This window comes from Marmota marmota, unplaced genomic scaffold (assembly GCF_001458135.2).
Source record: "Marmota marmota marmota unplaced genomic scaffold, marMar, whole genome shotgun sequence".
NCBI classification, from domain to species: domain Eukaryota; kingdom Metazoa; phylum Chordata; class Mammalia; order Rodentia; family Sciuridae; genus Marmota; species Marmota marmota.
In genome coordinates, this window is record NW_025999913.1 from 20,037,216 (window position 1) to 20,043,574 (window position 6,359).

Sequence of the window (6,359 nt, forward strand, 5' to 3'; positions counted from 1 at the left end):
CCACTCCCTCTGGCATTTTGCCAGGCACCATCCAGACTTGTTTAAGAACTCTAACATTCCCCTGGCTAAATGCCAGGTGTTATTTTGACTTGTTTACAGACTCTAACAGAGGCTCACAAAGGTGTCTTCCCCCAGTGCCTGATAAAGCCATGAAAATATGAATGTACCCTTAGCCCATGGGTCCATTCAGCTCTGGGTTCTGCCTCTGACCTTCTAGACGTTCTGTCCCCGTGAGCACATGGTCTGGAGAGTCTTGCCTTTGCATGTGGAGGGGAATCCAGGCCTGTCAGTGCTGGGGTCAGAGTCAAGTTGGGAGGATCACGTCGTGCATTCAGAAAAAGACATCAAAAAGAGGAGTCCCCCCTAGATTGATAGACACAAGACGTCTTTTATTCTATCTTTATTAACATAGAATTATCTACGAAGTTTATAAAATGTCTAGAAAGTTTATAAAATGTCTAGAAAGTTTAACACCTATATATGACAAAAATAATAGAAATATATGCAGGAAAAAAAATGTATATTTTTAAAAAAATGTCTTAAAGATTTAGGGCAAAGATCCCAGCGCGGTAGCGCATGCCTGTAATTCCAGCGGCCCAGGAGGCTGAGACAGGAGAATCGCGAGTTCAAAGCCAGCCTCAGCAAATTAGTGAGGCATTGAGCAACTCAGGAAGACCCTGTCTCTAAATAAAGTATAAAAGGGGGGATGTTTCTCAGTGGCTAAGCACCCGTGGGTTCAGTCCTTAGTAAAAAAATCTAGGGCAAAGAGAACTTTTTAAAAAAGAGTTTTGAAAGCACAAACATCTTACAGCAAAATGCTGGTATGAACTGCTTCATCTAACTCAAAGATATGTTCAAGGAAGGTCACAGTGGGAACTATTCAGAAAGGTCTGAGAAAAGAGAAGATATTTAAAATACTTTAAATGACAAGATTTTAATCTATATTATTTAGTAGTGAGACATGAAAATCAGCAAGATCAGAGACAGCACGCTCAGTAGGAAATGGATAAAGAATAGGGACTGAAAGCTCATCAACCCCAAGAGAGAGAAGAAAGATTTAAAAAGATTGAACTTAAAAGATTTTAACATTGAATGCCGCAGTCCGGCTGCAGCAAAATAACTGGGGGGGTGACGAATAACTTGTGTACGTTGATACAGCAAGAGTAGGAGCCATTTATTGCAGGACAGGAGCAGTATTTATACATTCCACACAGCTTATCTAATTAGCATAAACTAGATACATCAGTCAACCAATCAAGGAATCTCTACACCTTAATGGCTCGGTTTTTGTTACTTCTCAAGCCACTCCCTCTGGCATTTTGCCAGGCACCATCCAGACTTGTTTACGAACTCTAACATTCCCCTGGCAAAATGCCAGGTGTTATTTTGACTTGTTTACAGACTCTAACATTTCCCCCTTTTTGGTAATTTAAATAACGACCATAGTGGTTTTTACAGAAACACCATAAATAACCTGCTACAAACAGAAAGGGAGGATACAAAATGCCACAATACCAAGCCAATTGATGGCTCCATGCAAGAAGCCCTTGGAAAAATTATACCAGCAATGACACCGTTAGCAAAGATACCGAGTTACAATTTGTTATAGATTACAGTTTGTTGTCTCAGTCCAGGTAAAGCAGTGTCTCAATAGATTAACTCACAGTCCAGGTAAATCACAGTCCAGGTAAGTTCTGCAGGCAGCTAGCTTAAATCACAGTCCAGGTAAGTTCTGCAGGCAGCTAGCTTGATCCGAAGTCTCGTCTGTTTCTCAGCCAAAGTCTTGTCCGGTTTTCAGCAACACTGGAAATTCTTCCACCTTGGTCTTTACCGGCACTGGGACGAAGGCAGGAACTCCGGATGGCTAAAGAAAATCCTGTAGCATTCTACTAAGAAAACAACCTTCTGAACAATTTAGTACATTATCTCAAGGTTTTTTTGCATTTGAAATAAGCATTAATAGTGCTCATTACTCATCAGCTTCCAGGTGTGGGAGAACCATTGTAGCTTAGTTATTGGCATTGAAAATGACCAAACATCAGGGACACCAGTAGCGTCTTCTGCTGGCTGTAGTGCCTGGGCAGCCCCAGATGGCCCTGGGGAGTGTCCCGGACTCAAACTGCTACTGGGCACAGGGAGCAAGAGCCTGCGAGACTGTGCCTCCAGGTCAGGTCTAGATTTGGGCTCGCGGCAGTGGAAGAGCCAGCTCCCCGGCCAGGAGGCGGGGAAGGGCCAGTCGCCGCCGCCTCTTGGAAAATCCTTGCTGCGCTGTGACCGGCTTGCACACTCGGCAGCCGCCTCTCCGCTTCACGCACCCTCCGGTAACGAAAAGTATTTAGTAATAGCCTTTTGCTGCAACTTTTTTCCTGATAATCCTTCTTCTTCTGAACTTTCTTTTTCTTTCTGACTAGAGTTCCTGGGCTCTTATCAACACATGCCCTAACTATTCTTGGTTCCACTGGGGTGCCTTCTTCCCTTAGTAATTTACTTCTCACCCCTTCCATATTTTCATCACAAAGACAATACAATACACTGAGACAAAACAAGACACAAACATACTGTATCAATCTTCTCCATTTTCTTGAAATGGCCATTTTTCCTCTCGCCCTATCTGCCTAGGGACGAGCAGATTGCCCCCGTCCTATCTATGGACGGGCAGCTTTTTTTCGTCACTTACCCCCGAGTGTCCCGGGGCTCCCCGTAACGGGCCACCATCTGCCGCAGTCCGGCTGCAGCAGAATAATCAGGGGGGGGACGAATGACTTGTTTACGTTGATACAGCAAGAGTGGAAGCCGTTTATTGCAGGACAGGAGCAGTATTTATACATTCCACACAGCTTATCTAATTAGCATAAACTAGATACATCAGTCAACCAATCAGGAATCTCTACACTTAATGGCTCGGTTTTGTTACTTCTCAAACCACTCCCTCTGGCATTTTGCCAGGCACCATCCAGACTTGTTTACGAACTCTAACATTCCCCTGGCAAAATGCCAGGTGTTATTTTGACTTGTTTACAGACTCTAACAATTGAATATTGTTAGTAATTTATAAAATGCAGAGAAATTGAGATGCTGCTCTACCTCTGTTGGACCAGAAGAACTAGACAGCTGGATGTGTCCATTACAGCAGGAAGGAGAATACAATGGCTACCAGCTCCTGCTGGAGGCTGTTACCTTGATGCAGCCACCTGGAGTTAAGATGATTTACACCTGGCTGCGCGGGCCTTCTCCTAGTTGTACAAGACCCTCAAACCCAAAGTCCAAAGGCAGAGATTGTGTCACATATAGTTGTACAAGACCCTCAAACCCAAAGTCCAAAGGCAGAGATTGTGTCACATATAAAGGGTAATTGCAGAGTTAGTCTTTCAGAATCATATTCAACAGTGATGCCACCATCCGAGTGGTAAATGAAAATATTGACTATTATGGGAAGCAATAGAGTAGGTGTGCATGTGCCAATGCTGTGGCCTTTAAAATGTACCAGTACATGTGGACTTTAAAAAGGAAGGTTTTTTGTTTAAAAAAATGAACACAGGAGTCCCCCCCACACACACCCCATTAACACTAACTGTGCTGCTCTCTGGCCTCCAAATCCTACTTCCTCCCTCTATTTTCTGATCTTGGTCCTGTGCATTCCCTCCTTTACAGTCCCTTAATGTTCTGTGTAGGGTAGAAAGAAAGAAAGCAAACGCTTTTCTTAATTCGCCATCATTACAGTTAGGTCTGTGTCAGCTATGATTTCTCATCTCCATGGAACCCCAAGGGTTAGCAAAATACTGGTAGTGACAAAGAATGACCATTAATTTGAGGTCAAAATACTAAAGAACGTCATTGGGGGGGGCGGTCAAATCTCCCTGTTATTTTACCACTGACCTGTGATCGGAGGCTAAGCTGAGGACCAAATATAACATCCAGGACGTAATCAGAACCGTGTGCAGGCTGCTTGCTAGCTCCTTCCCTGGCAGCTTTTGGAATGTGAAGCGCGGTCCCAGGAGCTCCCCGGAGAGACACTGGGAGGCGGTCTTCTGTCCCGGGAGTCCCGGGTTGCCCCTATGGATAGGCACGAAGAAGCCGCCAATAAACACATAGAAGAGTAAAAAGAAGTGTGCATGCGTGTGTGTGCATGCGCGTGTGTGCATGCGTGTGTGCATGCGCGTGTGTGCATGCGTGGTGTGTGCGTGCGCGTGTGTGCATGCGAGTGTGTGCATGCGTGGTGTGTGCATGCGCGTGTGTGCATGCGTGGTGTGTGCATGCGCGTGTGTGCATGCCTATACACACTTTTAAAAGACTCTTTGGTCCTGTCTTGGTTTTAAGCCTCCCAAACACACCCGGCTATTTCTCTCCTGTTCCCTGCCTTTGCTGAGTCGCCTGATTTGGGTTTCAGTCCTCAAAGCGTGTCACCTAGGTGGTCCTGGAGTTTGAAGGAGCCTCGCCGCCGCAGGTGACGGACAGGCTGTGGCGTGAAGCACAAAGAGCCCATCAGGTCCTGGTTTTCAGGCGGGGAGAGATGACAGCGGGAGCGCCTAAGCCGAGAAGAGAATGTGCCAAGCCACTTGCAGCAGCCCCTCCCGGAGCAGGCCCTCCCGGGAGCCGCTCTGGACCCTTCGAGCCCTGAAAGGACGTGGTTAGCTGAGTTTTAACTAATTGAGATAGGAAAAGGGGACGCTCAGCACCGTTTCCGTAGTGTAGTGGTTATCACGTTCGCCTAACACGCGAAAGGTCCCCGGTTCGAAACCGGGCGGAAACAGCAGTGCACTTACTTTTGTAAGTTGACTCTGTTCTGATTTAAACCAAATCCCAAACCTCCACCTTCGTTTGCAACTCAGAATTTTCAATCAAAAGAATGATATAATAGTAGCGCTGAGACTTACTTCCTTGCGCTCCCTGAAAGCCGGTTTGGTCTGCGTGGTGCAGTGCACAGCTTGGCTGCACAGCCTGGGCGCTCGCAGGGCGTCCGCAGTGAGCGCGTAGGAGACCACAGGCCCCGGGGGAGAAGAGCGGGTCCACTTCAAAGAAGTTTGCCTTGTTCTCTGGTAAAATGAGGAGGCTTCGGATTTTAAGCCGCGAAACGATGCTTTACGAGTGATTTGAAGGTCTTTCTGCCACCTCTGGGGAGAAGATTTTGTACGGACAGAAGGAAGGCAAGGGGATGCACGTCCCCTCCTCGGAGCTCCTGGTGGTGACAGTGGAGGTGGTGAGGAATAGAGTCTGGGGACATTTCAAGGACAAAGCCAAGAGGAATGGGTGTGAAGAGGGAGAGAAAGAATACAATCAGCGATGACTCCTGGGAAGGTTTTCCAGAAAACCTGGAGGGCCTTGTCGTTCAATGAACCAGGAGAGACTGGGTGCAGCAGGGTTGTCTGGGGACAAACTGGGAATTCCACTTCGGACACCAGAAGTCACTTTAAAAACCCAAGCGTCCTGAGGTATCCAAACCTGGAGGCTGAGGGACTGCACTGGACATTACTGGAGCCCGAGGTGGACAAAGCCCCCAGGCAGAGAGTATAAGAAGAAAGGCCAGAGACCCCTCCTGAGGAGGCCGCTGAGAAGGGTGGAGACCAGGGCTGCCCAGAGGGGCCAGCGGTGGACAGGCACTCCGGAGGCCTGCTGGGGGTTAGACTAAGGATCGTTTCAAGAAGCACAGCTCCTCTCCTCTCTCTGAGAAGTCAAGAAAGAGAGGGACTTGGGAGTGACCAGTGATCCTAGATGGGTAGGGGTCATTGGTCACGTGACCAGAAGTTGCCAAGAAGTAATGGTGCCAAAAAGAAGGTTTTAAGTGTTAGAGTCTGTAAACAAGTCTGGATGGCGCCTGGAAAAATGCCAGAGGGAGTGGTTTGAGAAGTAACAAAAGCGAGCCATTAAGTGTGGAGATTCCTGATTGGTTGACTGATGTATCTAGTTTATGCTAATTAGATAAGCTGTGTGGAATGTATAAATACTGCTCCTGTCCTGCAATAAACGGCTCCCACTCCTGCTGTATCAAGGTACACAAGTTGTTCATCACCCCCCCCCCTTATTTTGCTGCAGCCGGACTTCGGCATTTAAGGAAAAATAGAAGTGGAGAAAGTGCAGATAGTAAATCCGGATAAGTCTTTACAGACTTGTGTGTGACACACACACACACACACACACACACACACACACACAATCATCTGAGAAAATGTTTCCCTGGGGTCTTCAGTCACCCTCCATTTTCCTTCCCTGCTCACACACTCCTGGCTGATGGCTACCTTGTTATGGTGGTATTAATGAAAAAGTAGACAAATAGACCAATGGAACATAATGTAGAACCCAGAAATAGATGGACACAAATATTGTCAATGTAACAGACAAAAGATACTCTTTTCAACAAATAA

General features: G+C 46.8%; 1 non-coding gene across 1 annotated transcript; it reads left to right on the top strand.

Moving 5' to 3' along the window:
- The first annotated feature begins 4,677 nt into the window (after positions 1–4,677).
- On the top strand, positions 4,678–4,750 carry Trnav-aac. The gene has a single exon. It is a non-coding gene; the product is annotated as a tRNA-Val (tRNA).
- Positions 4,751–6,359: the final 1,609 nt, after the last annotated feature.